Genomic DNA, 8,568 nt, shown 5'->3' with positions numbered 1-8,568 from the left:
ATAGTCTAAATATCAAAGCAATACATTAACTTAGTTTATGTTTTTGGTCATTTCTAAAGTTCACTAGGCACCCCACTTTCTTGAGGAAGCACACCCACATATCACATACTGGAGTGGGCTCTTAGGAGCTATTTGCTACCACCTGACTGCCTTCTTGGCCATGGCTGTTTATAACAGAGTGGACATGTTGCTCAGGTTTGATGATCAGATTGTTTCTTTAGGGACTTTAAGATTGAACTGAAACAGATCATCAGTCCACAGTAGACTCGAATTTTAACATGTGAGTTGGGAGTTATACAGCAGTCATATTCTGCCTGTCAAGTGGATTAGAGGAGAAAAAGAAGTAGATATACCGAGAGAAAAGGAATGAAGCAAGAAGGGAGACAAGGGACTCAAGCCTGCTTCACTGTTCTTGGTTCTAGACTTTTTAGTGGCCTTGCAGCAGACATGGCCTTTGGTGCTGTGAAAGCACCTCTCTATCTTTTACAAATTGTCCCTTTTTTTTTCTTAAGCTAGCTCAAATGGGTTTCTTTTATTTACAACCAAAGAGTCCTAACTATAAAATAGAGGTAAATTAAGTTATGGAATAGAAAGACATGGCCTTGTACTGCCTTATGGAGATTTAAAAAGAAAGCTGACTTTTTGGGCAATAGGTATTATAACTGGAAGACAAAAAAATTTTCCCTTTATTCTTTATAAAATAAATTGCCTGAAAGGTTTAGGCCAGGTGAGTGAACATCAGCTTGTACAATGAGAACAACGGAGAGTCTTATACAGGTTAAACTATCATTTGTTTCTAATTGGGAAGGAGCAGTGAAGAGGATCAAGAAAAGAAACGGGGGTGAAAAGGAAAAGGAAGCTAGTGGAGGAAGAAAGGATAAGTCTGACCTGGCATGGTGCCCAGAAAAATTTTATGCATTCACATTTGGAGACTCCTTTACCTTAGAATTAAAAAAAAATGCTGATCGACTGCCAAGTATTATTTTGTTAATTAGATACTCTCTGTGAAATTAGCCTTCTGACACATTTCCAACCATTTCTCTGAAGCAGCCCCTGTGAAATCTGACGCTCTCTTTACAAGCAGGATTAAATACTATGGCCTCATGTTCTCTTCCTCATCCACAGTCTCAGCTTCTTTGTCATGTTCCTGCCTTTGCCATTTGTTGTGATGAGCAGAATCAATGATGCACAGAGGCGTGTAGGACAATGGGGCTGATTCATGGTTTGAGAAAAAGAATTGTCACAGAGCAAACACTGGCCCTCCTTTTTGCTGGGGGCACTACAATGTTTAGCTGAAAGTATCTTGTTTAGATTCTTCCAACCAGTAGATAAGCATCTAAATGACAGGAGCAATATGGGGTTCTCAAGGTCCCTCAGGGCACTTAAAACAATCCTGAGATATGTTGGCAGAGCTTGCGCTCTTTGTAAACAAACAGAGAGGTTATTCAAACAGCTGTTAATTTCATCAAGAAGGCTCATTTTAAGGTCCCAGAACAGGCATTTCTTCTTTTGTCAGGATTATGGCTGAGTTTTATATTTGCAACTATTTCTGGTAGCTCAGTTGGGATATCAGGTCCTCAGCTTCCATTTGTATTGGTGTTTTGGCTTGGGCCTCAAAAAGAATTATAGTTAGAACACAATAAATTTGACCAAAATAAATTTGATGGGTAATTTAGGACTATTTATATACATTTTTATTGCTATCATATTATACATACTATTTTGTGTTCTTTTAAATTGAGTACTATAATATGAGAATATTAATTTGTCAAATTTTAATCTACAATATCACTTCTATGAATGTGTTATATGTGACTGTATGAATGAACCATCATTTAACTAGTCCCTTGTTGTTGGACATTTATGTTTTCAGGTTTTCATAGCTATAAGCCATGCTTCAGTAAAAATTATTGTAGCCAAATTTTTGTACATTTCCTTATTTACATAGGAAAAAAATACTGGGTTTTGATTGCTGGGTTAGAAGAGATGCATATTTTTAATGTTTTTGATTCATACTGACAAATTGCCCTTCTGAGTATAATTTTTACTTTCTCCAAGTATGAAAGCGCTTTCTGTTACACATGGCTCTTTAGTCAAAACTTAATTTAGTTAATTTTCTTGATTTTTTTTTTATAGGTGAGTGATCATATTGATGCATGACGGGGCCAATTCCCCAGAATGGGGACTCAAGTCCTGCACTGAGAGAGAAAGGGTGAGGGTCCTTAACTGTGCACAGTAAAGAATTCAAATGCACACCAGAGTTAGGGATGAAAGCAAAGTTTCTTAGAGAAAGAATAATGCTCCACAGACAGAGCATGATCTCCTCTCAGAGACAGAATAAGAGAGACTGAGAGAGACCCAGAGCGTTCAGGGAATTCAGTTTATATGTCATTTTTAGTTTCTATGAATTAAAGCTTAAAGACTTTGTTTACCTGTTTACCTTTGATGATATGGATATGTAGTGTGAAAGATATGCTAGCAATCTCAGCCATTGTTTTATAGGTTCCCCATGGTTTGGCTATAAGGAATGAATGGTTGGGCGTATTTTGTGTAGGGTATGACTTAAAGACTCTGTTTTCCTGTTATGATATGGATAAATGATTTGTTAGCAATCCAAGCAAGAGTCTTCCTTTGTTCTGGCAGGACATTACAGGCTCTAAATACAGCTTGGTTTGACATTTAGTTCTCATGCCTCTTCCCTACATCAATATAATCTACAAATAGTGACTTTTCATTTTTGTTTCGTTTACCAGATGGGCAAAACTTAAAGGAATTTATAATATTTCATTGTTGGTGAGAATATGGACAAATGGATGTTCTCAAACTCTAAAAGTGTAAATTGGTAAGTATTTTTGAAGGCTAATTTAAGAGTATCCGTGAGAACTTTTAAATTGCTTATCTTTTGATTTAGCGATTTCAATTGTGAAAGACTGCATCCTTCACAAGTGAAGAAAGATGTAGATATACCGAGAGAAAAGGAATGAAGCAAGAAGGGAGACAAGGGACTCAAGCCTGCTTCACTGTTCTTGGTTCTAGACTTTTTAGTGGCCTTGCAGCAGACATGGCCTTTGGTGCTGTGAAAGCACCTCTCTATCTTTTACAAATTGTCCCTTTTCTTTTCTTAAGCTAGCTCAAATGGGTTTCTTTTATTTACAACCAAAGAGTCCTAACTATAAAATAGAGGTAAATTAAGTTATGGAATAGAAAGACATGGCCTTGTACTGCCTTATGGAGATTTAAAAAGAAAGCTGACTTTTTGGGCAATAGGTATTATAACTGGAAGACAAAAAAATTTTCCCTTTATTCTTTATAAAATAAATTGCCTGAAAGGTTTAGGCCAGGTGAGTGAACATCAGCTTGTACAATGAGAACAACGGAGAGTCTTATACAGGTTAAACTATCATTTGTTTCTAATTGGGAAGGAGCAGTGAAGAGGATCAAGAAAAGAAACGGGGGTGAAAAGGAAAAGGAAGCTAGTGGAGGAAGAAAGGATAAGTCTGACCTGGCATGGTGCCCAGAAAAATTTTATGCATTCACATTTGGAGACTCCTTTACCTTAGAATTAAAAAAAAATGCTGATCGACTGCCAAGTATTATTTTGTTAATTAGATACTCTCTGTGAAATTAGCCTTCTGACACATTTCCAACCATTTCTCTGAAGCAGCCCCTGTGAAATCTGACGCTCTCTTTACAAGCAGGATTAAATACTATGGCCTCATGTTCTCTTCCTCATCCACAGTCTCAGCTTCTTTGTCATGTTCCTGCCTTTGCCATTTGTTGTGATGAGCAGAATCAATGATGCACAGAGGCGTGTAGGACAATGGGGCTGATTCATGGTTTGAGAAAAAGAATTGTCACAGAGCAAACACTGGCCCTCCTTTTTGCTGGGGGCACTACAATGTTTAGCTGAAAGTATCTTGTTTAGATTCTTCCAACCAGTAGATAAGCATCTAAATGACAGGAGCAATATGGGGTTCTCAAGGTCCCTCAGGGCACTTAAAACAATCCTGAGATATGTTGGCAGAGCTTGCGCTCTTTGTAAACAAACAGAGAGGTTATTCAAACAGCTGTTAATTTCATCAAGAAGGCTCATTTTAAGGTCCCAGAACAGGCATTTCTTCTTTTGTCAGGATTATGGCTGAGTTTTATATTTGCAACTATTTCTGGTAGCTCAGTTGGGATATCAGGTCCTCAGCTTCCATTTGTATTGGTGTTTTGGCTTGGGCCTCAAAAAGAATTATAGTTAGAACACAATAAATTTGACCAAAATAAATTTGATGGGTAATTTAGGACTATTTATATACATTTTTATTGCTATCATATTATACATACTATTTTGTGTTCTTTTAAATTGAGTACTATAATATGAGAATATTAATTTGTCAAATTTTAATCTACAATATCACTTCTATGAATGTGTTATATGTGACTGTATGAATGAACCATCATTTAACTAGTCCCTTGTTGTTGGACATTTATGTTTTCAGGTTTTCATAGCTATAAGCCATGCTTCAGTAAAAATTATTGTAGCCAAATTTTTGTACATTTCCTTATTTACATAGGAAAAAAATACTGGGTTTTGATTGCTGGGTTAGAAGAGATGCATATTTTTAATGTTTTTGATTCATACTGACAAATTGCCCTTCTGAGTATAATTTTTACTTTCTCCAAGTATGAAAGCGCTTTCTGTTACACATGGCTCTTTAGTCAAAACTTAATTTAGTTAATTTTCTTGATTTTTTTTTTATAGGTGAGTGATCATATTGATGCATGACGGGGCCAATTCCCCAGAATGGGGACTCAAGTCCTGCACTGAGAGAGAAAGGGTGAGGGTCCTTAACTGTGCACAGTAAAGAATTCAAATGCACACCAGAGTTAGGGATGAAAGCAAAGTTTCTTAGAGAAAGAATAATGCTCCACAGACAGAGCATGGTCTCCTCTCAGAGACAGAATAAGAGAGACTGAGAGAGACCCAGAGCGTTCAGGGAATTCAGTTTATATGTCATTTTTAGTTTCTATGAATTAAAGCTTAAAGACTTTGTTTACCTGTTTACCTTTGATGATATGGATATGTAGTGTGAAAGATATGCTAGCAATCTCAGCCATTGTTTTATAGGTTCCCCATGGTTTGGCTATAAGGAATGAATGGTTGGGCGTATTTTGTGTAGGGTATGACTTAAAGACTCTGTTTTCCTGTTATGATATGGGTAAATGATTTGTTAGCAATCCAAGCAAGAGTCTTCCTTTGTTCTGGCAGGACATTATTGGCAGGCTCTAAATACAGCTTGGTTTGACATTTAGTTCTCATGCCTCTTCCCTACATCAATATAATCTACAAATAGTGACTTTTCATTTTTGTTTCATTTACCAGATGGGCAAAACTTAAAGGAATTTATAATATTTCATTGTTGGTGAGAATATGGACAAATGGATGTTCTCAAACCCTTAAAGTGTAAATTGGTAAGTATTTTTGAAGGCTAATTTAAGAGTATCCGTGAGAACTTTTAAATTGCTTATCTTTTGATTTAGCGATTTCAATTGTGAAAGACTGCATCCTTCACAAGTGAAGAAAGATATATGAATAAAGATATTCATTGAAGAACCTTTTTTAATAGCAAAAAAATTTGAAATTTAAAATTCATAATAACTAAATTATGGTACATTTATGCAATGAAATACTGTGCAGCCATTGAAGGGAATAAAATATATCTCTAGTACCAACTTAGAAACCAGTCCATGCTATTTTGTTAAGTTTAGAAAATATTTCGTGGGGTAATAATATATTATAATCCCAATTTTATTTTTCAAAATCCAAGTATATACACTTAGAAATATAAATGCCTGCATATACATAGAAAAGTTTTTGTTGAAGGTGATTACCTCTGAATAATGGAATTAAGAGAGTAGTGAGAAATGTTTACTTTTTACTTTATATGTTGTTTTGTTGTTTTAATATTTTAATGAGCATTTATTCCTCTAAAAAATTAATTTGTCTCCTCTTCCCCAGTTTTTATCTATTTTATTTAGTTTTATTGCATCAGCTTTGGATTTTAAGGACAGCTGTAACTAAGAGCGGTGATAGCTGACATCGTGCTTTGTTCCTAACTTTAATAGTAATATCTTCAACATTTTGCCATTAATATTAAATATATGTACATATTTGATGCATCCCCAGTCAAAATCCAGCTAAGATATATTCTAAATATGAGTCTATTTTATATAATTCTATGCCAAAAAATTTGAAAATCTTGATGAAGAAGGAAAAGTATCCTTTATCTTTTAAAATGACTCACGAACAAGATGAAAACTTAAAACACCAAGGATCACAGCAGAAACTGAAAACATCATCAAAGAACTATTCAAAGAAGTGCTAATGTATAGTAGCTTCATGAAAAAAGTCTAATCTTCAAGGAATTGATCATTTCTATGCTATTTTTAAAATTTTAAAGTATAGAAAATATACAAACCGGGTTGTATTTTTATTACTGATTTGTAGATGTTCTTAATGTATAATGAATATCCATATATTAATGTACAACCATGTAGTAGAATGTTTTTCAATTGCAGTGAGTGTGAGCTTAGCTAAGCATTCCAGATATTTGAAAGAATCTGAGAGAATGAATTGGACACACAGGAAAAAGCACTGACAAGAGGCTGAAAGAATGTATCCTGGAAAAATTCACATCTCTGGTTCTAGTCCTTCACTCCTACCCTTTCTATTGTTGGCTCTATGAGCCAATACATTCCTCTTTTTTGCCTTAGCTATTTTAAATTGTATTTGTTCCTTGCAAACAGAGGAGTACTAATACAAGAGTTATTAAAAATGGTGTTGTACAGTCCCAGGTGACATCTTGTCTGCACCCTTATGGGAGACCCCAAGCCAGAACTGCCCAGCTAAACTGCTTTCAAATTCACAGAAACTATATGATAATGTTTATTGTTTTAAAAAATGATGTAGAAATTTGTCTATTGACATAGTTATGATAAGTTGTTGAATTGAAAAAGCAGATTAGAAAGCATATGTAATATGATTGAATTTTTATAAAAGTAAAATATATATGCAAATGTAACTATGTAACTACAATAAAAAGATTGTGGGAAGATAGATACCAAAATGGAAAGAGTAGCTGCCTCTGTGTAGGAGGATTTATTTTCATGTTGCTTTGTTTGTTTGTTTATTTGTTTGCTTTCTGATTATTCTGTAATGAATAAAATAATTTTTTAAAGAAAACAATGATAATGCTCAGTGTTTATAAGGATGAGTGAAACCACTGACACTACCTTTCTAAAAAGTGATTTATGTATTAAGTGTCTTAAAAAAACCTACTTAGTTTTTGTCTTAATAATCCTAATCCAATCTCTGAATTATAATAAGATATTTCTTGTCTTAAGGAAATAACTAGGTCAATGCAGCAAAGATTTGTGTTCAAGAATTTTCATTATGTTCCATATAATAAGGAAATATTAAAAATAACCTGACTGCTCAACATAAGAATAATTATAATTCCAATCCAGAGCAGTTTTGGCTATAATGACTGAGGAGTGCTGCTAGCATTAGTGCCCAGGTACCAGGGATGTGACATATCCTTCATAAAACTACTGTCCCAACCTCCATTTCTGGAAAAATGGAGTAGATGTACTTTTCCCTATTGTACCTTCTAAGTACAACTAAAAACCTTGAACATTGTGAACAAACATAAAAAACCTTTCCAAACTCATTGTTTCCGACCAGCATTATCCTGATAACGAAGCCAGATGGACACTACGATAAATAAAAAACTATAGACCAATATCCCTTATGAATATTGATGTAAAAATCCTCAACAAGTACTAGCAAATCAACTTAGAAGTATATTTAAAAAATTACACACCATGACCAAGTGGGATTTATTCACAGAAGGCAGGGATGATTCAATGTATTAAAATCAGTAAATGTAATACACCATTTTTTAGAATAAAGGGAAAAAAATACATGATCATCTCAATTGATGTAGAAAAACCATTTAACAAAATTCAATATCCTTTCATGGTAAAAACACTCCATAAACTATGAATAGGTCTACGGCCATGCCACTCTGAATGTGCCGGATCCCATCTGATCTCGGAAGCTAAGCAGGGTCGGGCCTGGTTAGTAGTTGGATGGGAGACCACCTACGAAAACCAGGTGCTGTAGGTATAAACAAACAAACAAACAACAACAACAGCAAAAACTATGAATGGAAGGAAACTTCCTCAACATGATAAAGGCCATGTAGGAAAAACCCATAGCTCATATCATACTCAATGGTAAAAGAATGAAAGCTTTTCCATTAAGATCAGGAATAAGACAAGGATGCCTGCTTTCACCACACCTACTTTAACATCGTATCCAAAGTCCTAGCCAGAGCAATTAGACAAGAAGAGAAACAATTTAGGAAGAAAGATAGCCTTTTCAGTAAATGATACTGGAGTAATTGGACATCCATAGTCCAAAAAAGAATCTCAACCTAAATCTCACACCTTATACAAAAATTAATTTTAAATTGATCATAGATTTAAATGTAAAACTATAGTAATTTCCAAAAAAAA

At 34.6% G+C, this 8,568-nt stretch overlaps 1 long non-coding RNA gene and 1 pseudogene across 1 annotated transcript in view; both read left to right on the top strand.

The window, feature by feature from the left end:
• LOC111739402 overlaps positions 1–7,021 on the top strand; it is a 54,208-nt gene extending 47,187 nt beyond the window's left edge. The window contains exons 2-4 of the long non-coding RNA XR_002780243.1: positions 2,137–2,212; positions 2,754–2,842; positions 6,008–7,021. This is a non-coding gene — a long non-coding RNA (uncharacterized LOC111739402). The remainder of the gene's footprint in view (positions 1–2,136; positions 2,213–2,753; positions 2,843–6,007) is intronic.
• A 1,036-nt stretch (positions 7,022–8,057) lies between these two features.
• On the top strand, positions 8,058–8,176 carry LOC111739524 (annotated as a pseudogene).
• Positions 8,177–8,568: the final 392 nt, after the last annotated feature.

The sequence above is a fragment of the Pteropus vampyrus genome, unplaced genomic scaffold, assembly GCF_000151845.1.
Source record: "Pteropus vampyrus isolate Shadow unplaced genomic scaffold, Pvam_2.0 Scaffold50, whole genome shotgun sequence".
NCBI lineage: Eukaryota > Metazoa > Chordata > Mammalia > Chiroptera > Pteropodidae > Pteropus > Pteropus vampyrus.
Note: the sequence above shows the minus strand (reverse complement) of the source record. Positions and strands in the feature narration are given on the sequence as shown.